The 26606-nt window shown below is 52.3% G+C and overlaps 1 protein-coding gene across 4 annotated transcripts in view; it reads right to left on the reverse strand.

The window, feature by feature from the left end:
- PIK3R5 (phosphoinositide-3-kinase regulatory subunit 5) overlaps positions 1–25826 on the reverse strand; it is a 49482-nt gene extending 23656 nt beyond the window's left edge. For 2 of the 4 annotated variants that reach the window (XM_048965220.1, XM_048965217.1), the window contains exon 1: positions 18864–19101. The gene's annotated coding sequence lies outside the window, so the exon portion shown is untranslated. Of the gene's footprint in view, positions 1–18863; positions 19103–25719 lie in introns of those variants that run through there. The other 2 variants (XM_048965221.1, XM_048965219.1) reach the window with 2 other exon arrangements.
- Between the last annotated feature and the right edge of the window lie 780 nt (positions 25827–26606).

Genomic DNA, 26606 nt, shown 5'->3' on the forward strand with positions numbered 1-26606 from the left:
GGAAAAGCAATGGCAGCCTTCAAGATTCCATTGCTTGCATTATGCGTGGATCATCCTTGGTGCCTCCAGCACTGTCCCCTTGCTGCTGTGCAGCCAATGTGGACAGGATGCCGTGTGGCCCTGTGGCAATGCTGGAAAATACCAATGGGACCTCAGCCCCAGCATCTACAGGCATTGTGAAACTCTGGACTGTGTGCCTGGCTGTGCCCCTTTCACAAAGTGCTGCTGTCTCAGCTCTCCCCATGGCTCAGGTGCCAGCCCAGACCTCAGACAGACTGCACTGGGGACATGAGGATTTTATCCCACCCACTCCAAATGCTGGGACATCAGGAAATCAAAAGCCATTTGCCCAGAACCTCTCCTTAGATCTGCTCCACCTCTGAGCAAAGAGGTGCCCAGGGCAGAGAGTTCCTCATCCCCTGCAGTGCCAGCCCTGCCTTCCCCAGAGACCTCGGGACAGTCACCTCTCTGCTCCCAGCACACAGAGAAAGGCTCTTGCCTTTTGGTTACAGGTGGCACAAGCGCATGAAAATAATCCAGGAAAAGGAAATAAAACTTGCCAATATTACAAAAGACACCTGTCAATTAGAGACTTTTGCTGTCAACCTGGCCAGGACAGTCGTACATTTCCCAAAGCTACCCCAAAATGTTTGATTTCTTCTATTCGGTCAACACTCGATGCTCAGCAGACACCTCCCCACCAGCAGGAGCAAAAACTGAGGGATCTCAGCAGAGGGGTCCCCCCGTCTGCCCGGTGCTGGCTGCTAATAAATAGCCCCTAATTGCCATCAGTCCCTCATAAAGTCCCCCCCAGGGCTGAGGCTCCAGTCCCAACACTCACCATCCCTCAGCTCCGAGCAGATGAAAGTGAAGCCGTCTGGAAGCACTGACCTGCATGGGAGATCTCTCCTTTGCCCTGAGAAGGCTCCCGTGCTCCTGCCCCACCTGCCACTGCCACGGTTTGTTCTTACATCTTCTAAAGTTTTGCACATCCACAGTGTGAGGAACGCCCGCGAAGCGCCCTGCTGCTGTGCTGGGGACTGACTGAGAGCGGAGCTGCACAGCACCTTAGTCATGACTTGTGGTGCAAGCAGTGACTAAGAGCACGGCGTGACTCACCAGCACCGTTCCAACACCCGGCTCACAGAAATACACCTCCTGCACGTCAGCTTGCTCCAGAGCACAGCTTGGCTCTCGGAGGGGAAGGGTGATGAGGTGAGCCCTCCGCCAGCCCAGCTGCCCCTTCCCAACGCCTCAGCACAGAGCAGGCAGGGAACATAAGGGTGAAAGATGACAAAGATTTTATCGTTGTGTTCTAAACCAGAGAAAACACAGAGCCTTTGTTTTCTTTTCCCTGGTGTGCTACGGACCACACAAGGATTCAACCCAAGGGGTGCTTACAGAGGCATCTTTCATGGGAGAGCGCTGCGTGTTCACCGCAAGCAAGAGGGAACTTTTCAACCTCTTCTGCTGTTTATTCCCCAAACTCTCCCTTCCTTTCCACCCACACTGGGCAAAATGACACAAGGCAAGGGACAGTTGTGGATGTAATCGGACTTCCCACAGAGCTGGGAAGAAACCAGGGTTAAGGTCAAGGGTTCAGATCGATGGGAGGGTGGGTAGGCATTGATTAAAACAAAAAACAAAAAACAAACAGAAATCTGTCCTCTCCCTCCCTCCAGCCAGACTCCCAGCAGCAGAGCTGTTAGATCTTGACCCTCCCTGCAGGCTGGCTGGTGCGAGGTGCTTGGAAGGGATGGCACAGACACTGCAGGGTGAAGCTGTGGTCACATTTGCAGCACGCCCAGGGTGTCCCAAAACCCTCATCACCAAGACTGATGGCTGCCTGGCTCACATCTAAGCAGAGCAGCATGTTGCAGAAGCCGTGGGTTTCCCTGCCTTCTTGCCCCTTGCTCACAGCTTGGACCCCAACAACATCAACTATGGGACTTCAAGTCCTGGATGTCCCTAAGACAAGATTGCTTTCTCTTCTCCAGTAGTAACAGTGCACACTGTGAAAGCAGCCTCCCAGCACTGGGAAAGCTGTCATCACCACTTACAGAGAGAAGTCAATGCTTGGAAACATCAAGTAGCTTTTCTGCTGTCCTACAGCGAGCTGTGGCACAGCTGGGAGGAGAAGGCAAACCTTCAGCTCTCCAGGCACATTCCTTATCCTCATAAAGTCCTCATGCTACATCAGCAGTCAGAAGGGGTTGGAATTCTTCACAGCACAGCTAGACCTCCTCCACTTGGAGCCCTCTCTGCCTCCCATCATGCAATCCATACATATGGCTGCTTAGCAGAGGCAAGCATCTGCCCCTCAGTGCCCATGGAAACATCTCCTCCTCCACCACTGCCCCAATGGAGGTGGCAGGAGGAACTGACACAGACCAAGAGCAGAACCAGGAACCGCAGCATGGATCTGGGCACAGGACCTCACAACAAAAGTACAGTTGGCTCTGTCAGCCTTGCATCACACCAGCAACATTACTGCTGTGACAACACTGAAGCTTTCTGGTTTCCTTCGGAACAGAGCATTCTTGCCTCGTGGCTTTGTTTTGGAGAAATGAGCAACAATTTAAGCAATGCCACAAGCACGGGGCAAAGGATCCTGGGGCGTCTGTGAAATTGTCCCAGCAACCCAAATGGATGCAGAGGTTTCCAGTTGAGTTTGCTTCTTCTGTGTGTCACAGTTAAAAAGGTGGGCAGAGCAATCACGTTTTTCCTGTTAACCCGCGCTGAATAGGTAAGCACTCATCCCTTGGCACAAAGAGGGGATTCACTGATTGCTGTTCTCCTGCTTTCAGGCAGAAAGTTTGCCAAAATCCTGACGTTTTTGAAGAGTCCATTTATTTATGGATTCTCCTGCTGGCTTATGAAACTTAAGGCCATAGAGAGCCCTCAGGCACTCCCAGCTCCAAGACGCGTTTTCCACTCAGCTGACACAGTCTGTGGTTACCCTGCTTGCCTTTGGTGCCTTCAAACCTTTCCTTTTCTCAGCTTTCCAGCTCAGAGTTAGAACAAATGAGACCTGAGGCCCTTGGTGCCTAAGTGCTGCTGCCCCTCTGCATAGAGTCAAGGATACGAGAGAGGCCACCAGCAGCTCCACATGGTGGGGACAGGGCAGGTGAGAAGGTGACTTGGGAGGCACACATCTGCTTCTCTGCATGGTGGGGCACCTTTCTGTGTTAAGGTCCACATAAGCCCTAGCTGTCATCCAAAGAACTTCCCTGGTTTCCTTCTACTGTGGTGGAGCCCAGGACACCACTATGAGATGGGAACAGAAGGAGATGCTCAAAGACCAAATCCAGTGTTGGTCTTCCCAAGTGAAGGAGTGAAGAGAATTAAACCATCTTCTGTGGGTACACAGGGCACTGCCTACCCCAGCAGCAAGCAGATTCCTGCCTGCCCACCCCAGTGCTCTCAGAGGCAGCACTGCAGCCAACATCCTGCTGGCTCCCAGCCACCTTCCCAAAGAGGAGAAATGCAGGCAGACATCAAATAAGTCGAGATCTCCCCTTCCAGAACAGCAAATCCCGGCAGTATCTCCTGTGGCTGGAAGTCCTCCACCTTCCTGCAGGGAAACCTGAATTGGGAAGCACAGCCCTGCTCTCCAGAGAAAGCCCCTGGGTACTTTCACAGCCAGATAACTCCCTTTCCTGCCCTGATTGCTTTGAGGCCGCTGGCCGAGCATCCCAAGCAGGAAACAGGAAGGAAAAACAAGTGCTCGACCCACGGGAGCAGGTCATGAACACACTGCCCAGGTCCACGGGCAGTGGCAGTGGGTGGAAGGATGGAAGGACAGATGTGGGTTGCCTTGCAAAGCTGCTGACCCATGGGTTAGCACAAAGAGGGACCTCAGCACTTGGCTTGCTGCTGCAGCAGGGCTTAGGGCACTGGGGATAAAAGCAGCGATTCTGATGAGGATAAAGGAAAAAGGAGCTTGGGCTGATGCTGCAAAAGAAGGAAAAGCACTTAATTGGGAATTAAAGCAAATGGATTCTAAGGAGAACTACTTTTCAGGGCAAGGTCCTCCTACCAGTGCATCAGCAGGGATCTTGGGCAAGTTCATGTGCCCCAGGCAATACTTGCTTGCTGCCTCCCTGGAAGGTGCAACAGGAGCAGAGCAGCACGGGAGCCCTGGGAGCTGCATCCCCACTGCACTGCAGCAGATGGTGCATGCGTGGTTTCTGCTCCACCAACAAAAACATCTGCTTTTCTTAGATTGCACTGAGCTCTTGGCTTTAACTATCCTTAGCTTGCAGGATTTTATTGCTACCTCTACACCGTGCACAGGAACCAAAGATAGAAACTCTGAGCCGAGAGCAGGAGCAGCTGGAGGAAGTCTTTGTAGAAATCAGGGCAAAGAGGGGAGGAACCTGCGAGTTTTAAGATTCAAACTTCAACCATGATGTATTTACAGCTCAGGCGAGCGCCGGTGCATCAAAGAGCAGCAAGATGGAGGTGATAAGATGCTTGTTCAAGCTGCATAAAGGAAGCATATCAGAAGATCCTGGAGGCAACTGGTTTGACAAACATCCTTTTGGGGTGCTTGCAAAGGACAGCGTACCATGCAAACACCCCAGCACCACATTATTTCCTTACAGACCCACAGGTTCCTGTCCTGCTGAGCAAGCACAAAAGCTGCTTTTAGCCCAAGAAGTAACAGCACTTCATGCCTTGGCGGGGATCATGACTGACCTTCGCTCCTTCGGCTGCAAAACCTCACCTCCAGGGAGCCTCCATAGCAGAGAAGCAAAGTAAGGGCAGAGAAGCCGTGGTACAGGCTGCCCATGGAAGCTGTGGATGCTTCACCCCTGGAAGTGCCCAAGACCAGGCAGCCAGCCCAGAGGGATGGACCTGGGTGGGTTTAAGGTCCCTTCCAGCTCAAACCATTCTGTGATGCTATGACATGGAGCATCTTGTCCAAAACCTGACTGATAACACCCAAAGGGAGCTCTTATTGAACCCTGGCACAGAAGAACCAATGACATCAACCACTGATGAGGCCACAGCGGGCAAACGCAAGTGAGATCTGCTTGGGTGACAGCACCCACGTCCCTGCAAACCACCCACACACAAACCCACTACATGTTGGCTTGCCCAGAGCACCGCCTCTACTGCTGCCAAGTAAAAGTACTGGTTTGAGAATGAGCCCAAAGACTGACAAAATTGCCTTGGGTGACTTGAGAAGAGGAGAGGGTCCAGAGGAGAGCCACAAAGATGATCAGGGTTCTGGAGCACCTCCCATGTGAAGACAGGCTGAGGGAGCTGGGCTTGTTCAGCATGGAGAAGAGAAGGCTGTGGGGTGAGCTCATTGCAGCCTTCAGTACCTAAAGGGAGCCTACAAACAGGAGGGGAGTCAACTCTTTGAAAGGGTAGATAACAGCAGGACAAGGGGAAATGGTTTTAAGTGGAGGGAGGGAAGATTTTGGTTGGATGTCAGGGGGAAGTTCTTCACAGAGAGAGCGGTGAGGAGCTGGAACAGCTGCCCAGAGAGGCTGTGGATGCCCCGTCCATCCCTGGAGGTGTTCACTGGCAGGTTGGATGGGGAGCTGGGCAGCCTGGTCTGGTACTAAATGTGGAGGTTGGTGGCCCTGCGTGTGGCAAGGGGTTGGAGATTCATGATCCTTGAGGTCCCTTCCATTCTGTGATTCTGTGAGAAATGCACCCTGCAGAACTGCCCCCTCTCCTCATCCGTGAAGCACAGAACTGAACTACTCAGGACAGCCTACAAACATCGATCACACCAAGGACCCCATGAAGCAAAGATCTGAATTACTGAGGGCAGGTGACAAATGTGAATCACACCAAGGCCCCCCTGATGCTATCTGCTGTACTTACACATAGTGAAAGACAACCAACAGGCAAGCAAAAAAGAACAACAGGAAAAAGGATGTACTGCTACCCCCTCCCTCTTTTTCAGCGCTGGAAAGGCACACTGAGGGGTGACCAAATGCAACTGGGGCCATTGTTGTGAATACTTGCTGCCATCAGGGTACCAGAGGATGAACCAGAGCAGAAACAGCTTCAAGGAGCAATGCAGACTCAGGGGTTTGGTGCTGAGGAAGTAGGATGCACGAAGCAATACACACCAAGGAGAAAAGTCCAGACAGAGTGGTGCACTTGTGATAGAGACATCAAGATCATGGGAGATTTTGAGACAACCAAAACCACATAAAGATGAAATTGCTGTTGTGTTAAACAAGGAGCACAGGAAAACATGGACACATGGAGTGTGCAGAACTACAGCCAGGAATAAGCATTCGTCCATCACTGAGAAACTCCACCTTTGAGGTTTCCAGCTACTGGGATGTATCTCCATTGGAAAGAACAGGACAGTGCTGAGAGAGCCCATCAGCATCTGTAACAGCCCATTTCTGAAGGGCAGCGATGTCCTGCTGAGCCACAAAGGCTCATTTCCACCAGCAGTCATGAGAACTGGAGAGCTTACTAAGACACAGAGCTCGCTCCTTGCTCTCACTGTGCCTGAGAACGGGGCTGAATGAGAGACTCCCATCACAGACAGGGGAAGCACCTAACGTGCAACAGTGGTTTCAGAGACCTTTTAATATTAAAGGGCACCTAAAGGTAGCTAAGCAGATCTGGACTGGATGAGGCAAACTGTAGACCCAGGCATTAAGCGTTCACAGAACACTTCGGCTTCTTTACAGAAAGAAGTCCAGACCACTTCATGATACAGATTTGCCAAAGGAAATGGCTCTGTGGCAAGGCACAGTCAGGAGCATCTCATAAACCCACAGCTGGGACACTGCATCCCTAAGCAGCAAAATGAAGGATAGTTCAAGTGGTCCCAGCAGCTGCATGGCCATCATTTTTGCTGCTCTGCTGGCAAAGGGGCACAGCATATCAGTGTGCAGCAAAAGGAAATATCTCTGGTCGGGGGGGGGGGGGGGGGGGGGGTACCCAGACTAGAAAGGCAGCCAAGGGCTGGAGCATCATCCTCATAGGAGATGAGAAAAAGTCACCCAAGAGGAGCAGAATGAAGGCAAAGAGCCACTTTCCCATCACAAGCAGCTTCTAGTTTTGCAGCCAGTCTTCTGTCTACAACAGCAAGCCCATCAAGAAAGCATCCCAGATGTCATAAAACAGCCAAAACCTGGAGACAGGGTGCATCACATGCCCAGAGCTGGGCAGGGGAGCCGAGGGCAGGGAGGAATTAAGGTCTGGGCAGGGCTGATTTAGTGCTCATGCAAGTTTTCCAGCCCTGCAGCAGCGACGCTTTGCTCCCAGGGAAACGCAGCAAGCTGCGAGGCTGCATTGCCGGCAGGCAAGAGCAGGGAGGGGGAGAAGGGGCGGAGGGGAAGAACCACGAAGCTCCCACACGTGCGGTGTGTGATGTCGGAGCCGGCAGCGCTCAGCATCACGTAGCCCCGAGCGGCAACGCCAAATAAAGAAACGCAGCACCCTGCCCGTCCCCGTGCATAGAAAGCACAAGCGGTGCAGCCGTGGGAAGCGGCGGACTCGATTTCGGCTCTGCACAGCCGCAGCCCGCTGAGAGGATCGGGCAGGGGACGGGCTGCTGTCTGCTGGTTGGGGAGCAGCATTCTGAGCCTCTGCTGAAGTGGGACAACTGGGCTCGGGGCTGTGGCTGCGGTAATGCAGCTCCCTGCAGCGCAGCTTTGCCCTGCTCGGCCGTCGCTAAGCTCGCCCAGTTCAGGTGATGAGCAGGGAAAGCCGAGAGGAAGCTGAGGAATGCCTAAAACACGTCAGCTCCGTGCTAATGCCTCCCTCTGAGCCATTCGCGGTGCTGCAAGGGGAATTATTTAATGGGATTTCCCAAATTCCATCCTTAAGATTACCGTATTAGCAGCCGGGGCTTAAGGTTCATGGGGTGAGGAAGCTGAGAGCACCAGGAAAGTAAAATCCAGAAGGGCAAAAAACTGCCATTGCTTTTCATTTCAGACTCAAAGTTGAAGGCTCCACGGGAAAAAATAAAGATGCTCAGCCCTAATACTGCACACCTTTTCTGTCTTTGAACTGATGGAGCCTCAACTGTGATTCACAGCACTGGGAGCCAGACTGACATTGACAGAACCAAGTCCATCGCCACAGTGATGCTGGAAATGCTGCCTAGGGCCAAGTTTTCAGAGGGCTGTGGGTTTAACAAGCTAAATCACGGTAGCAGCAATAAAAGGGCTGCAGGAAACTTGGCAAAAAGAATAAAGTAATCAGATAAACTGCTTCAGAGTGAGCCAGCTCCTCAGTGAGTCGGACTGAACCCCAGCAAAACGCATCTGCACAGAGGGTGCACAAGGGGGGCAGTGGGGGGAAGGGGTCCTCAAGGGCTCAGAATGAAACTTGCCAGCCCATCATTTTGAAACAGCATTCACACTCATCTCACTGCAACTCTGAAAGTAAAAATCGAGCCACAAGTAGATGAAACTTGTAATTTCAGACCAAATAAAACATTTTCCTCCTGCATGCACGGGTATTTCGGTTCTCACTGCTAAGAGACCCCCACTGAGACAGCTCTCCTGGGCCCAGTCTGACACCAGTTTTCCACAGCACTGAGTATGGACACCAGCACCCAAACAGGCACCTGCTACCAGAGGTGCTGCTGTGCCCATTCTCCCATCCCAGCAGCCCCAGGCAGCTGCAGCTCCAAGCTCTGATCACACTCCTGCTCTCAATGGCTCACCAGCACCCCTCCTATGGAAACCCTGGCAACATTCATCTTCTCAGGGCTGGAGCCAGATGCCAACCTCACAAACACAGCCAGGAGAAACATCTCACCCAGGTCAGAGTGGTGAACCTGTGGCATCGCTCCAGGAACGCTTGGAAGAGGAGAGCTGGGTGCTCTGCTCACAGCGCAGTGCTGCAGGTTCTTTGGTTTTATTTATTATTATTTATTTCATTCTGTTGAATGGAGAAGCTTTTCAACCATTTCCCAGCTGGCTTCCCCACTGGGAAGAGCCAACCAGGACAGCCAGGCCCAATGAACCCCTCAGGTCTCCGTGCTGACCTGCCAGATGGCTGAGAGCAGGAAGGAGCTCGGCTCAGCACAGCAGCACCGGCGGATTGTTTATCTGCTGGTTCCTGTTTTTAGTTTTGTCTCTGTTTTCTTTCTTTGTTCTAAAATTGTGTTGCAATGGCGATACCTGCTCTGAATGGACACGCTGCTTTGAAGCAGGAACCAGCTCAATGCTTCATGTTGTTCGTTTCGTTATCTAATAAAAGAACAGAGACCCCAGCCCTAAAGTTAGCCTTTAACCCTTCAACGTTTAAGTTGAATTTGGAGCAGGGATTAACTCAGGAGTGAACCCAGGCACACAGGAGCCCCAGTGAGAAGGCACAGCCCTGGACACATGCCATCCTCCCAGACCCAAAGCTGACACTCACCTCTCTTGGGATGAAGCCACCAGCTCCCCATACTGGGAGACCAGTTTGAGTGATGATGGGATTTGTCACCAGCATCAATTCAGGGGAACCAATCCACAGAGTGCCATCGAAACCCTCATTGCAGATGGCATCTACAAGGACACTGCTGGAGCTGGGTGCTCTGGTCCCAGGCAGGAGGTGGGTAGGAGTGGTGATTTCACCAGGAGGATGCTGCCAGCAAAAAACTCACATCACTGGGAGCTCATGGCCTGGGTTCCTTCTCTCACCGAGACACACAGACAGAGGTCTAAGAGGTGACCCATGGAGAGAGAGCTTGAGGGTTTGATGCTCCTTGGGTTTGGCTCCCAGCAGGCCAGAAAAGCCCACCATCCCTCAGGGAGGACCATACTCCTGAAGGATGTGGGACAGCAACACAAGCGGAGCACTCTTGCTTCCTTCATGCTGCCATCCCAGCACTGATGCCCTTGAGCACTTGAGCAGTGTCAGCTGCATTCCCCTCCTCAGGGTGACCCAGAGGAGGGCCTGGAGCCAATTTGGGGCAGCCTGGCATGGGACAGGCCAGCCACCCCTGACACCAGCAGCAGTCACTGAAGGAGTGAACCCTTGCCAGTCCCAAGCCACAAGCCCGGATGGGAGCAAGCTGTGCTCCAGCTGCAGCTCATGAACACGTCTGGCCAGGCCAGGTACCAAAAGCTGTATTTTTAGCAAGTCAGGGTTGATTCCCCAAAACGGCTCAATTGAACATCTTTTCATGCAGTCCCTGCCTGATTCTGATGACTTTCATCTTGGCTTCTACCCTACAGGTCCTCCAGTTCCACCCTGCACCCTGAGCCAGCCTTCAGCCCCCTCTTGGTATGGGAGCCAACCTCAAACGTGCCCCTTCCCATCACCTTTGGCTCCATTTCCACCTCTAGACCCAGTCACCACAGCCATCCACATGGCAAGTTGTGAGAGGTGCTTCAAAGGGCATTTTTAAAAATAATAACAAATGGAAATAACATATTGTTTGGATATGTGAAATAATACTATCTTGGAAATAGATACTACTGATAGAAATAAAAGAGCAGAGGCTCAGCAAAGCAAGATCCCTGCTCTGCTGGCTCACAGCTCAGTGCAGACCTTTCAGATTCCCCTTCAGCTCTCCCTGCCTGGCAGTGACCCATTTCCTTTCCCTCTGACCTCCAGGGAAACCCCAAGAGGTCTCTTTTGCTTTTGTCTTCATTGGCACCAAACAAGTGGGTCTGACAGTTGGAGCTCATGTCTCACCTCTACCAGACACCAGAGCGATCAGAAGACACAGCAATCTGATCCAGCACCTCCCTGGGAAGTTCCTGTCCCCTTGGCAATGGGCTCCACTCGCCAGACCAGTCAGGAAGGTGTAATGAGCTGACTAATTGGCCAGCTGCAGCAGGAATTAGCAGGCAATTTGCCCCAGCAGCAAACTGCCGCCAGTGGGACCTTTCTGTAGATAAGCATCACATCACTACGTTTCTGGGAGGGCAACTCTCAAGTGGGTTAAGTGCAAATTGCTTTTTCTCACAGCTTTTTTTTTTTTTTTTTTTTTTTTTTTTTTACTTTTTGCAGTTATTTCTGACCCCCTCCCTCAGCTCTTCCCCTACAGAACTCTTTCAAGCAGATGCAGTTCTCCACCTCTAAAGGCTGCCATCATTTTCTTGAGCACAAGTGGTGCTGGCCCCACACTGTCCTAGGGTTTGGGATTCTGCATCAGCTGAGGCAAATCCTGTAATACTTTGAGAAGAGCCAGCAGACAGGTGAGGAGAGCAGAGCGTGAGCTCTGTGCTTGGGTTTTCCTGCAGCCAGCCTGGTCCCAGGAGCTGCAGCCCTGTAGCAGATGAATCCAGTGCTGAGGGAAGCAGCGCAGCCAGCACTGCCCTCAGTGCTGACTGATGAAGCTGGCACTGATTCCGACTTCCAGCAACTGTCCAGAATCCTTCTTTCTTCAGAGCCCTCAAATATTCACCGTGGTGAATTCACTTAAAGCAGCAGTGTGGCCACGCAACCCTCAGAGCATCCCAGTTGCCTGTTTGTAAATGGGATGAAAGTGATGGCAGCATGGAGCGGTACCACAGAGTGCCCAGTGCTGGGCACCACCTGCTGGAACCCCTTGAGCTGAGAACAGAGCTGTCTAGTGGTTACAAAAGGAACCGAAAGCCCCCAATAGAAACCAAGAGCCCAATGCCATGGCATGAATGACCTCTCTGTGCCTCAGTTTCCTCCTTCCTGAGCAGAAGCAAGGCCCTGCTGCAGCACACCCCAGCAGCCCCATCTGGGATTCATTGGCAGAGGAATATGATGGCACTGTGGTCCTTCCATCCCCTTATTTCTAATTCCTGACCTAGTCATCCCAATCCCATTTCCGACCTTGGCAGGTAGAGCTGCCAAAGCAGGACACACCGAAATGCATAATTAAATGAAAAAAGAAACAGTGATATGTCACAGAGGTTATTTGCAACCCACAAAACCACTTGCCTTAACCAAGATATCCTGCCGCGGGCACCTCAGGAGCGCAGCACCCAGACACCCATCCTCCAGCAGCAAAAAAACGATGGAAAGGGATGAGAACAGCTCATGCAGCAGCAGATGGGAGGAACGGAGCTGTGTGTGAGCAGAGACGTGTTCCCAGCAGCAGCACACGCACCGGAGCTGCACGTCCAAACGCCAGCAGCAGAACCAACACAAAGCTTTGGGCAGTTTTTAAAACCCAAATTCCTAAGAAGCAAAATACAGAGCTGCCTTGCCCAGACTTTTGCAGCAGTCGCTCGGCTCTGTAAATCTAATTAATGAGCCGGGAAACAAAAAAAAAAGTGTCACTCGTTCGCTAACGACTTCACCAGGGGCTGCCAAATAGACAGATAAAGGATTGAGCTGGGGCCCTATTCCAGCCAAAGGAGCTGGGAACCTGGCAGGGCTCGCAGAAGATTGGAGAGGGGTGAAAGGAGAAAAAAAAGGAGGAAAAAAAAGAAAGAAATACCTAAACAGATTAGCACTTTCCAAATGCAAGCATGTAAATCAGCTTACATCAGTATAATGGCACTGTTGTGAGTGCCCGGATCGGCTCTGCTCGTGGCACTGCAGTGCAAAGTCCCGGCTGTGTTTGGGCTCAGCAACTCACAGCGCTGCCTCCCTCACCAAACCAGAGGGTTTTGTTTTTACCAGCTTTGTAAATTCTCACAGGAAGCCAATTAGGGGAAAGCTGGGAACAGAGGAAGATTCATAATTGCAATTAAGGCTTCAAAGCACTTATCCCAAGCGAGGCTGTTAAAATTAGAGCTGGGGAAGAAAATGGCTTTGAAACCTTGAGACACCGCCAGGCTGGAAGTGCTCCCCACTCCCATAGCAGCCCATCCCCCAGCACAGCTCACCCAGCACAGACCCAAGCTCCAGGCAGGCACCTTCTCCCACCTGCCTCCTGCCTTTGGGAACAGAGCTCAGCCCTGTGCACGCAAAACCTTTTCTTCCACCACCATCGGAATCCTTTGCTTCATCTCTGGTGGTCTGAACTTGTAGGGTTGCTCCCCACCACTGCTGCATCCCCAGCAAGGTCAGAATATCTTTGCAGATTAAGCTGCCCACTGGGATACAAGAGATCAGCATCCAGTGCTACAGACCAGCGCCCTTCATGTTGTCATAAGTGAAAACATCCTCTGAGAGGGTCAGCAGTGTCAGCAGCGAGCTGGACACCGGCAGGCAGTGGCTAAGCAATCCAAATAGCTGCGTTTATTTGGACTGCTCTGCCTGTTTGCAGTCCCACATCCACCCCAGCAGCTTGCTGTGAACACTGCCTCTGGGCTCAACCACTTCAACTTGGAGTAGAACAGACCAGCCCTACAAGTAGCTCAGCCCTCCACTGGTAGCAGAACTAGATCAGGGCCTTCGGCATGATGGAAAATGTCAGCAAGCATGTGCAAGCAGGGCTGGACAAACACTTCTAACCAAGACCATGAACATTCTATATCTAGCGTATTTGTATACATACATATATATGTAAATACACATGTATACACATATAGATACGTTCCATAATCTTAAATCCAGGCCAGTCCTTCTGTTGAAAAACTCACGTAGGGAAAGCACAAGTTACAGAAATACCACATCTGCACAGGGACACTTTGGTTGCATACGGGCCTGTGACAAGGCGCTGGAACCTTGTCCTCAGTCATCTTCAGCCATAACATCCCTTAAACACACCCACTGTCCCCACTGCACTCATCCTGACCCTATAGTTCCATGCTCTCCATCAGCTGCCTCGTGCCACGGCTGAGTTGTGCTCAAGGACTTTGCAGATGTGGCTCAGGGTCCACTGCAGGCCCTGCCCTGTGACCTTGGAAAGTCATCTTTGAATCTGGAAATGGCTTTGGGTATTTTTGCATAAGATACCTTCCCACTGGTATTCTCACCCTACTGCTGAGTGCACAGGGCTCAGTAACCAAATGAGGTCAAAAAAAATTCCAGCCAAGGCCCCAGCAGTCTCTGCCCTTCCCCAGCAGCTGATGGCATCCAAATGAACGCAGCCCAGGTGTGGGTGATCCCTTCCCTGCTGCAGCAGCACGGGAAACAGGGATTAACCCCAACGTGCCACGAGCAGGAGACCTCTCAGACAGCACGAGGAGGATAGGGGCTCCCAGGAGAAAGCAGATCCCCAGTGCAGAGGCTGTGCCCCCCGGCCTCTCCCTGTGCACTGAACATCCTTCCTTCCCACCTGAGGTGGAAGCCATGAGTGCTCCCAGAAGCATCCTCCCCCCACTGGCTGGATCTCAGTTCTTGCCCCTCAAGACAGTTTCCAAGAGCAACCTGCACTTCTGCATTTTCTACAGAGATCTTACTTCACCTTCCCGCTCACGCTGCTGCCAAAAGGAGAAGTGCCCTGGAGCCGGGGGAAGTTGTGCCACCATTTCCTATTTGGGACAATGATTTCATGCTCCTGCCACATCCGAGGGCCACACGTGGCAGCCACAACACCGTGCTGTGGGCTGGCAGCGTGCAAAGGGCTCTGGTTTGGGCCAGAGAGTTCCAGGAAACCTAACAGTCGCATTTAAGCAAGTGCAAAGCAAAGCAGGGTGCACGGCTCAGCAGAGGGGAGGGAGCCATGTGCAGAAGCTGCAGCCCAGATCCCAGCAATGACTTCTAGTGCTGCTCCTAAACTGCAACACACAGGGCTTGGTTGGGCTCATGCAGCCCCCACTGAGAGAAAGCCTCCTTCCATCCCTTCACTCCTGGCTTTCCATTTTCTTGCTCAGCACGTGTTTCAAGGTCAGGAATCACACACCCCACCCACAGACTTGGGTCTTGCTTTCAATCTGGACAGAAGCTCCAAGGATCACTCCAACAGTTATATACTGTTCTCATTACAGCTGCAGTAACTTGGCTTTCCCCTGGCAACAACAGAAATGTCATCTTGAAAGGACAACACCTCCCATCTCCCTTCCCATAAGGATCTTGCTAAGCCTCACTACAAGAAGCTTCTTCCTACAGTACAGCCAGAAAGTGTTTAGCATATTGCCTGCTTAAAACCTATTGCTGTAACCTTACCAGTGAAGCACCACCAGATATTTTTAGAGGTAAAGGAATTGCAGCGCATTAATTAGCAGCAAGGCACAGGCTGACAGTCACAAGGTCATAACAGAACATCCATAATTTACACCTCACTGGGAGTTACTGAGAAAACAGGACATGCAGGAGCCAACACGAGGTGGGATGACTTGAAAGGCTCTGGGCACACAGGATCCCATCTGCCCAAAACAAACAGCAGAAACATCCAGAGTGGATTGAGCAGGACAACTGGTGTTCAATGTGTCGTGCTTGTTCGTAAGCACGTTCTGTTTGATGCCCTTTCTGCTAGAGTGGTTTTCACCCTCTTCCCTGAGCACCACGGCCCACCAGCAGCCCTGCTGGCATCCCCATGAAGGCTCTTTCCAACACAGTGAATGAGGAAAGTCCTTTACACCACGAATACATTTGTGAATCTGCTGTACAACCAATGACATTTCAAGGCAAGGAATACCAGACAGAAGTCAGCATCTTGTTTTCTTACATCAAGGTGTTTAAGGCTGGTGACTTCAGTGTTATCAGCCAGTCAAAAAGCAATGGGATTCAAGGCATGAAGCAAGGCAACTGAGCAACAAACTGGTCTGGAGACTCTAGAGAATCCACAACCACTCCACTCTGGGTCCAACCCAGAGATAGGATTCATCTCCTGCAACTTTACCTATACAAAAATGAGGTGAATTTCGAAGCAGGCCAACAGCTATGGACAGACAGAGGACATAACACAGCAGTCAGCTCATCCCACCCATCTGGATTGAACCCCTCCAGGAGCAGCCAGCAGACTTAGTGACTTTAAAGGCCCCAGTTTTCAGTCAGGCATCCTCGTGCAAGACAGCTCCCATTCTTGTCCCCCAAAGCTGCTTCCCACATGCAAAGCAGGAATAACAACACTTCCTTCCTTGCCCAGCAGTTGCATGACCAAACGTTTCAGAGCCTGCAACAAGCTCAGATAGTGCAATAATGAAAACATGGACATTGCAATACACTCAGCTTAGCTTACACTTCTTTCACCCTCAGACTTGATTCATAACAAACAAAAGCAGAAGTCAACATTTCTGCAAACTTTGTCCACTTGAGATCTCCAGGCCTCTGGGGAGGAGTGCTGGAAGGAGCAGCTCGTGGGTCAGTAAGTCACTGACCCAAGAAATCCTTACAAGCATGACACTTGGCTGTCTGCTTTTACAGCAGAGACCTTTGAAAACAAAGTGTGTGCTTTGATAAGGTCAATTTCATGGAGCCATTCACAGATGAAACGCATTAGTACGTGTACAGAAGTCAACCACAGCAAAATTCTAGTGACTTCAGAGTGAAACCACCATTTTATGCTGGTAATGAGCTTCTCACTCTCATCACAGTGTTACTGACAAGCCTCCAGCTCCAGGGACCTGCAGCAAGAGATCATTTCCATGCCATGGAGCAGATAAAAGTATCCTCCTAAGCCTGAGCAGAGATAGCAATGCAAAGCAGGCTGCAGAATACAGTGTTGGAGCTGGAAGTGAGTTGAGTTTGCAGCTAGGCTCTACTAGAGGCCACACCAGACTGCATGCAAAGGAACACGCTGCTTCCAGCTGCATGGAGACACAGATACCCAAACCTGCATGGCCTCAGAGGTGGCAGGGCTGATGGCATTGCCAGCAGCTTCTGGGCAATTCTCAGCTATTTCAGAGAAAGATGATCTCAGAAGCAAAGTGATGAGCAGCTGTCCTGATTTGAATCACAGAATCACAGTTACAGGGGATGAAAGGGACCCCTGGAGACCTCCCAGTCCCCCTGGCAAAGCAAGTTGTGCACTTCAGAAGGAAGTAAAATCTGAAAGGATTTTAAATATCTCCAGAGAAGGAGGCTCCAGTAGCTCTCTGGACAGCCTGTCCCGATGCTTTTGCCATCTTCCACATAAGAAGCACAACCCGCTGTCACCCTCATTTGCAGGGGATACCATCAGATTCATGGATCCCCTGAGGAACCCCCCCAAGTGTTTTCAGAATTTGGCCCTGGGCAGTCAGAGCTGCAATGGGAGGAAGCGAGAGAAAAGGAGTCCCAGCAATGTTCAGTAAGAGCAATGTGGAAACTGCAATCCAGCCAATCCACACAGGCATGGGGTGACAACAAAGCAGAACTTTTGTCCACCTCTGTGGTCTCGTGGGAGCTGATGGGAGACACGAGAACAGCAGCCACTCGTGGGCTGGTACCCATGGGTAGCTAATTGCAGCAGGGCAACACAGCCACCCTCCTTAACCCTGAGCAGACCAGCAGCAGTTTTCGGAAGCCAGGGGACCTCCCAGAGACATAAATTCAGCAGAAATTGAGTGACTGTAGCATTTTGCAGCTGGACGTGGACTCAGACAATCAGATGCTTTCTGCTTCCACATTCAGCCTGCATTTTGGAGTAACTGTGCATTTCCTTGAGAAATAGAAATAGCATGTGATGCATTGCAGACTCACGCAAGCTGAAGACACGAATTATTCTGGGACTTTCTACAAGCAAGAGATTTCCTCACTGCAATGTCAGCCATGCCAATGTCGATGTTATGGTGGTGAGACCAGGGTCAGCATCAGACCCCAACAGCAACGCTGATGGGAAACCAAAGCCAGCACAGGGTGAGTGTCCCACACAGAGCTGTCTGCAGTGCTCCCCACCGACTGCCCAGCCTGCAAGCTGAGACTTCCTCACCAGTTGTGTTTAAAATGTTCTTTTCTGCAGTCATGGCTTCTCAGGACAGGATCTAGTGTTCTCTTGACAAACAGACAGCAGGGGAATTCCACTCGCTGCCCCTTTAAAGCCACGATATGAGAAATAAGAATCTCTAAATTAGTCCCACCAAGCCATCACTGAGAAGAGCTGCGATGGTGCCTCCTTTCTTTCTCCAAAAAGACATTTCTCTTTTTGCTCACTGAGGTCCTTTCAACCTGAGATGCTTTAACCATTGGCAAGACATTGCCTTGGCAAGCTCAAAGCATGGCCCGCACCTTTCATATCTCAATTTTAGCTCCTGTGCCACAATGCTCTTAAACTGCTCAAGTACCAGGCTGCAGGGAAGAGGCACAGGGAAGAATGTATCCCCCTGCTAAGGTTTGATTTGAGTCTACTACTTTTTGCAGTGATTTCTGAAGGAAACTGTAAAAGTCCCATTCTTGGAGCAAGAATAATAGAATTATTTAGGTGTGACGAGATCTCTAAGGTCGAGCTGAAAGACAAGCTTCAAACTGAAGGGCGGGGAGAAAACACATTGCTGCTGGGAGCAAAGAAATGGGATGAATGATCATAAAACAGCTGCTGGAAAGAGGAAGAGAATTAGCAATGCCATCCATGTCATCAAGGGCAGAATGAGCAGAGACTCGCACCGAGTGGAAGTGGCAGAGCGGTCCATGCCCCAAAGCCAAGGACCATCCTCAGCCCTCCTGTGCTGCTGCCTTGCCCACCCTCAGCTGGATGAGTGGCCAGCAGTGGGAAGTTCATGGATTTCACCATTGTGAAGTATGTCCTGACACCAAACTGTAACTTCTGAAAAAAAAAAAGCAACAAATGACAAGAAAAAAAGAAAAGAAATCCCAGCCCTACTCTGTTCTTCCTTCTCTCTTTGCTCCATCAACACTTTCCTCACCTTCCAGAGCACCAGACCAAAGCTGGCAGGTTTTGGTAGCTCGAGGCTCTCTCTGGCCAGGAGCACAGAGCCACGCTGACCTCTCCTCCTGCCAAAGGCAGCCCTGTCACCAGCAGCATCTGCATCTCCCTAGCATCCAGACCTGCTCCTAGTCAGTCTTTGGGGGGTGCAGAGGCATCAGCACACCCAGCCCCATCCATAACCACACAAAGGACTGTGTGGGCTGGACAAAACTCAGCCAGTGTCAGAAAAGCCTCTGTTTTTCTCATCAAAAATCAGCAGAAATGACACAGATCTGATCTGAGTAAGAAAAGACCAGTTAGGCATACTCACTTTTCAGAGAGGAAACGTGCTTGTTCCTGGCATCGATTATGAAAACCCCTCACCACATGATGCAAGAGTTAATTTTAGCTCCTATCAGCCTTTATCAAGGGAGCAAAGGTTGAAGTTTCACCCAACACCACAGCTGACAACAGGCAGAGCCAAGTGAAGCCCCAGCGAGAGGCAGGTTGGAGATAGCACTGGGCTCTGGCACAGCCCAGCTGGGCTCTGCCATCAGCACAGCAGGGAAGGGAGAACTCGGCAGAGAAGTGGCAGATCAGGTGGTTCCTCCCAATGTTCCCCAGGCTGACTTCAGCCCAGGGGAGTGGATCACAACCTCTGGGAGGCCTTCAAAAGTCAGTCAGTGGGCCAAAGGGGACGAGTCTCCAGGTATTTCCACATTCAGCAGGGAGAATCTCCCAAAGACATGCAGCTATGTCTTCTTCTTGGGAGGGAGCCCAGCACTGAGCATCTCTGGGCATGGATCTCAACTCGTGGGCTTCCCAGGGCAGCCGCTGGGTACATGGGGCTCCTTTAGGACATGACCCTCAGGAAAGCACCACACTTTTACAGTGGAAAGTCACACATATGTGCACTAGTGTATTTAGGATGGCATCAAACGAGTGCAAGCAATGATACCACGATGTAACAAAGAAAATCCCATTGGCTCTTCTTCATTCCACCAACACAGCACTTTCTTCTGCCTCTCCAAACTCTCCCTAAGACTTCTCGTTTCTCTCACAGGAACACGTCTTGCTTCTCCCTGCTCTGCTACACTGCTTCACTATTTCTTGGGCTTCCCTTTCATGCATTTTTTTTAATGCTGCAAAACCATCCGTCATCTGTGGTGGGGCCATGGACCACCCTCGTGCCCCAGCTGAGCAGAGGAGCGCAGAGCCCACCCACCCAAGGGTCCCTTTGTGTGCAGACCCCAACCTCTGCCCCTCACAGCCTTTCCTCCAATCCTCTCAGGATGAAGGGCAATAAGAGCCCACACTATTTCCTTTCAGCCTATTCAGAAAAACAAGTTTACATGTGAGATTTCCATTGGCTCCACCTCTGCCTGATTACTCCAGCTGTGAAACAAAGCAAGTGAGAGACAAAGCACTGCACACAGGCAGCGTGATCATTCCAGAGGGCTTTATGTGAGCCTTATGCCAAGCCCACTAAATAGATTAACTTACAGCATAAACAAGCAAGTAAATCTTTCCCCCAAAGCCCCGTGTGTCCAAAGGAAGCTTTAGAAGTTACTTCCTGCCATTGTGGAGGCCCTGCTGGGAACCCAGAAGTATTTTCAGTCCCTGGCATGGTTGCCCAAAAACTTCAGTTCCCTTCCAGCACCACTGATGGCAACTCCACAGACCACAGATGATGGTGAGAGTGGTTTTGGCTGTTCCTCATCACACTTAGGCCAACAGCAAGTGAGGTGGTGACTGACACCCGCTCCCAAAGCCCACCGAGGGCCTGGGGCCGCTTTGGGCAGAAGGGTTGGTACAGCCCTAACCAGCTCTCGTGCACAGGAGAAGACACCAAACCCTTCCAATGTGTCACAGGAGCAGCAGCAGACACAACCTGAGCTCCTTCCAGTCCTCGGCTCCTCCCGTGATGAGCAATGCCTTCATCCCAACTCATCACCAAGAGCCAAGTCTGCAGGAACTAAGTTGCACCAGGGGATGTTCAGATCAGATATTAGTAACAATTTATTCTCAGAAAGAGTGGTGATGCAGTGGCACAGCTGCACAGGGCGGTGGGGTGTCACCATCCCTGGAGGTGTTCAAGCACCGTGGAGACGTGGCACTGAGGGATGTGGTTGGTGGGGAGGGGTTGATGGTTGGACTAGATGATCTTTGTGGTCTTTTCCAATCCAGCACTGCAAGTCAGCAGCTCAGGGACTACCATGAACAAGGTCCCCAGGCTCCGGGTGAGCTGCATACCCAGCAAAAACAGACTTGGACTCCTGCAGCCATTTCTTGTTTCTGCCTGAGTTCATAAAGGATTATGCACTGTTCAGCATTCAGACCAGAACAACCCCAGAGTAATTTGCACCTGAAGAGCAGTCTGGTGAGAACATCAAGCTTATTATGTTTGCTTGCCATCCAGCTGATCAATCCAATGAGGCAAACATCAAACAGGAGCCTCTTTGGTGAGCAGGATCCATGCCCAGGAAAGGCAGCAACAGCAGCAGCAGCAGTGTAACCCAGGCAGGGCATCATTCAGTCACACACAGAGGACCCACAGCCAAGTGCCACCGTAGCTTCTTTGCACAGCCCCACGTGCACCAATGTGCAAAGTTTATCAACACAAAGGCACCGAGAACAAAGAAACATTTGTCAAGTTTCACGTGGAGAGACTGCCAAAAACAGTGAGAAAAGGGAAATGCCACCTGAAAGGATGACTGTTGGTTTGCAGAGAAGCCTCAGAGCTGAGGAGGTTTAAATAGACACAGAGCGATGGGGGAAGCAGCTGAAAGGGGAAGCGCTTCATCCTTATTTCAGACCAAACAAGAATGGGCCGTGTGGAAGGGGTGAAAAACTCCTTTGCAAGTTTGAGACAGCACAGTCCTTCCTAAGTGAGCCTGCCCATGCAGCGCTGCATTTCAACACTGACACAGCTTTAATGCTAAAGCTGCCTACTGGGTATTTCAACTGCTCTGATGTTACAGCACAAAACAACTCTAACAAAAAAAAAAGGAGACGCTGCAGCACTGGTGGGGAAGGTCACAAGACCGGGCTCAGAGCTGACATTGTGACCACAGCAGGACAACGCTCCTGCATGCGCCGCGGTCCCAGGCGTCCTCATCACATGTGCTGCTCACTTCTGCTTCAAGCCACCCCAAACAAGGACAAGCAGCATCTCAGGAGCTGCTCTCACTTCAAGCACTGTGGGAATTTGTGGCAATAAAATGAGGCATTCGAGGGAAAACCAAGCTCTCTTCCTACCAAACAAGACATCAGTGATCATCACAGCACCGCAGGAAACATCACTGAGAGAGCATTTTCTAATTCCGCTTTTAACTCAGCCGTGGGGTGAGCGTTCACATCTGTCAGCCAAAAACATCTGCAGCACTTTCCACTGCCCAGCACAGCTGGGACGCAGCTCTGGAGCCCGCTGAGCACCCAGGGGCTGCCCGGCCCCATTCCGGGAACAGCACAGTGCAGGTGGGAGCACTGAGCCACGCAGCTGCTGGTCAGGCTCTGACTGCTGGGCTCCTTCTTACCAGCAGCACACTGGAAGCCAGGCGAGCTCTCGGATGTGGCAGGTGAAGCACAGCTAAATACAGCAGTCAGACTTGCGAGGGGGAGCACATGTGAGCAGAAAGCACAACACCACGCTGCGCTGCTCCTGGCAGGAGAGCATCCTGCAGCACTGTGCTGCCTTCTCCTCCTGCTTCACATCTGCACAGGCAGCCAAGCATCCCCTGCAGCACCGAGCACAGTGGGGAGCGGATCACCCAGCCATGAGCTGAGGTGGCTTTTCTGCTTTTCTTCTTCAATGGCAGAGCTCGAAATCAGAGATGGAGAAGTCTGAAGGAGCTCAGCCTGTCCACTCATGTATTCCAGATGCACGCGCTGCAATCACGGCTTGCCAAACAGGATACGAGCCGTAAGAAAATAAAGCATTTTATCTTCAAGCTTTTCCAAGAGGGTATTAGAAACAATGGGGAGGAAATACAAAATTAACACTAGAGAAGAGCAATTGGCAGAGCCCCTCGTGAGCCTGTTCTTCATTACAAGGCTGCCTATTCAGTAGCTTTCATTAGGAAAATCTCATCTCAGAGCCATTCCCAACAGTGTCCCTATTTCCTAATTAAGCTTCACCAAACAGCCACGTCTTTTAGCTACCGCACAGCACACAATCACAACAATTACCATTTCATCACGCTCTGGCTGCTGAAAGCCCTGCAATTAAAGCATCCGAGGAGTCGTACAGACGTGTCACTGGGGAGACAAATTCTCACATGGCGTTAATTGGCAGCAAAAAGCACGATCCTAAAGAGGGGAAAGCTGTCACCTGGAGACCTCCAGAGATGGTTTGTGGTAGGTTGGGACCTCGCAAGGAAGTGGCTGGCAATGGAGTGGTGGTAGATGTCCACACAGCAGGTCCAGTCCCACAGTACTGAGCCTCTTAAGGAAGCAGAAAGGGAGAGGAGAGGAGAGGAGAGGAGAGGAGAGGAGAGGAGAGGAGAGGAGAGGAGAGGAGAGGAGAGGAGAGGAGAGGAGAGGAGAGGAGAGGAGAGGAGAGGAGAGGAGAGGAGAGGAGAGGAGAGGAGAGGAGAGGAGAGGAGAGGAGAGGAGAGGAGAGGAGAGGAGAGGAGAGGAGAGGAGAGGAGAGGAGAGGAGAGGAGAGGCTGATTGCATCCACATCTCTTTTTCCTCCACTGTGTTTCCAGCCCAAAACACCTCCCTGGTTGAGCATGGCTGCAAAGCTGCAGCAAGGGAAGATGTGTCAGGCTGCAATGTGATGCCTGTGGGGACACACGGTTTCCATAGGAAACTTACATACCCTAACTTACTGCCCAGCAGAAGCTCAAAGCAGGCATGGGAGAGGAGTTTAGAAGCAGCAGGAGCCTCCCACAGCTCAAAAACATCTCATCAGGGCACTCACCTGAGCAGCTCTCCTCCAGCAAACTCATGCACATTTTCCTCTTGCAGAATGATAACCCCCCCCAAAAAAAAGAGAAGCTGAAACGGCCTCAGGTGAGCTGCAGAATAGCAAGACTGCAGCAGTCCCTGCATCACTGTACAGGTGCCACAGCCTGATCCCCACCATGGCTGGAGCATCACTCTGATGGCAATCAATGCCACATCCTTCAGCCCCAGAGGCTGCAGCAGCACTTTGTCTGGATTCAGTTCTTCTTTCTCAGTGCAAAACTCACATCTTTGTTTTCACGTTCAACAAAAGGCACAAGGTGACAGTTTTGGTTTGCTTTTCTCCAAACGGGGATGGCCTGATCTATGAGGGGGGAGGAGGGTCTGGCCAGCTGCATCCTCCTGCAGCACTGGTGATGTGCCCCCGTCCCAAACCCACCTTGCCACTACAGCTGCTCCTCCTGCAAAAACACCCACAGCACTTTTGCCATCCCCTTTCCTCTGCCCTGACCTGCAGAGCTGCAGGAGAGCCCCAGCCATGCAGCACAGAGCAGTGCATCCCTGCTGCCAGCCACGATCATGGTGCAAAGCTGAAGCACTCCTCCATCTCACAGCATAGCAAACTGAGCTCTGCACCATCAGAAACATGCAGGGCACCAGCCAGCCCCGCTCCAGGGGATGCCAGCATCCTTCAGCCTCCTGCAGTCACTGCAGCCAAGGGATGCACCCACTGCTGCAAGGCTCTCTTTCTTTATTGTCTCATCTTTCCAGGCTTAAACTCTAATCTGAGCAACACTCGCAGCTCCAAAACACTTTGCAGTCGTGTTGCAGAAACCATTTGCAACGCCATCCAAGTTTTTTGCTGTGACCATGAAACAACCAAACACCACAGCCCTCCCCAGCATGTACACGCACAGAAAGACACAAAAAGTCACACAAAGTGTTGACATCCTGCACATCCCTGGAGTTTGCAAACTCTGCATCTAACCAAGATCTAGAAAATTACTTTAAATCAAGAAACTAAATAAACTGCAGCTGCTTAGCATCACCCCTTTCAGACACAGGATGAGCAGCACCAGCCTGCAGCTGCCTGAGCATGTTTTCCCTGCACTGAGAGTAACAGCACCAGCACCGAAAATAAGCTGTTCGCAAAGTTAACGGGTGCAGAGGGCTAGCAGTGAGATTTTAATAAACATGAAAACAAAGGTCTGAAATCTCTTTTCTCCCACTTTCGTTAGTGATTTGAGTCAGCCCGAGCCCTTTCCTCCTATAGGGCTTGCACCATCCGAAGCAGCTAACCGTGTTTTCGGGTAGGTACTGCAGCGCTGAGCAGAGCATTTGGCCGGGCTGTGTCCGTGTGACTCCCTGGCAGCCCTGCCCACCGAACGGAGCCGCCGGGGGCACCGCACCAAGACGCTCCTTCACGGGCACGGGGACATCTCGGCGGCCGATGCGTGAGCGGACACCGACGCCGAAGGGATGACACGCGGCTGGGCTTGTCACATCCCAAACCACATCCTGTTGCCACAGCACAGCGCTGCCAAGGGCGCACCTCCGCCCTGCCGGGCTGCGGGGCCGAGGGTGTGCGGAGCAGCGATGCCCCGAGCAGCGGGTCCGTGCGGGGGGAGCTCCGCGGCGGTGACACCGGGCGGCGGTGACTCAGTGCCACCTCCGGCAGCGGCACCGCCAAAACTCCAACAGGGTGCCGGAGAACCCCCGGGATTTCCCGGGGCGCCGCGTGCACTGGGGGGGTCCCCTGGGGCCGGGCCCCACACCTGGGCCCCAGACAGCATCACCGTGGGGCGGCAAACAAACACGCGGGCCTGAAATGAGTCACGGCAGCGCGGCCCTTCCCCAGCCGCGGGTTCAGATGGGGGATCCCGGGGGATGCGGGGGGTGAGGCGGGGATCGGCGCTGCCGGGTGAGCCCAGCACCGCGTGCTGCTCGGGGGCTGCAAGGAGCCGTGCGGATCGATCCCAGCGGCTTCTCCAGCACAGCGCTCCCGACTGATCACGGAGCCCTCGACTCCGCGGTCCCCCCTCATCACACCGCGATTATCACCCCCACAGAGCATTTGGGGCGCTTCTCAAGATTACACGGTCACCACACACACCACCAGCTCCTCGTTTTACACGGACGCTCCCGCTATAAGAAGCCCCACCAGGGGCAGCAGGAATGCAGAGCACCCCGGTTACAAGTTGCTCCCGGTTACACCGCCCCCCGGCCCGGACTCGGGGGGGAGGAGGAATTTCAGCGCCCCGTTTCCCGGTGTTCCCCACCTGGAGGGCGGCAGCCGCCGGGGCCCCCTGCCCATCCTCGCCGCGCCCCGTCGGGCTCCGCTCCGCGCCGCTCCCCGCCGGGCGGCACCGGCAGCACCGGGGCGGGCTCGGCGGGCGGGAGGGGGCCGGAGGCGGGGCCCACCCTGCACGTGTGGCCCGGCCGGACTTGCCCCGCCTGCACCTCCGCCCCGCCCGGCCGCTCATTCCTCCAGCAGGACAGCTTTGTCCTTCCGGACCTCCCCATCCACCCGTCCCTCCATCCATTCACCTCGTTCACCCACCCACCTACTCCTCCATCCACCACCCCACCCACCCACCCACCCATCCATCCATCCATCCATCCATCCATCCATCCATCCATCCATCCATCCATCCATCCATCCACCCACCCACCTCCAGCCCTCTGTCCACTTACCCCTACATCCCTCTCCCCTACCGCTGTCCCATTCATCCAACCCTTTGTCCATCCAACAATTCATCCAACCATCCCTACATCTGTCCTTCCCCGCACTTTCCATTCCATTCCATACATTTACCCCTCCCTTCATATCTTTCTCTAGTAATTCTTCCTTTCACCCGTCTATCCATCTCTTCACCTATTCACCACTCTGTCTCTTTATCCATCCACCCATCCATCCATCTGTTCATCCACCTATCCACCACTCTCTCTTCACCCACCCATCTGTCCACCCATCCATCCATCCACCTATCCAACTACTGCTCTGTCTTCTCATTCACACACCCATCCATCCATCCATCCATCCATCCATCCATCCATCCATCCATCCATCCATCCATCCATCCACCCACCCATCCACCCACCCACCCACCCCACCCACCCATCCATCCATCCATCCATCCATCCATCCATCCACCCACCCACCCAC

Source organism: Lagopus muta, chromosome 18 (assembly GCF_023343835.1).
Source record: "Lagopus muta isolate bLagMut1 chromosome 18, bLagMut1 primary, whole genome shotgun sequence".
NCBI lineage: Eukaryota > Metazoa > Chordata > Aves > Galliformes > Phasianidae > Lagopus > Lagopus muta.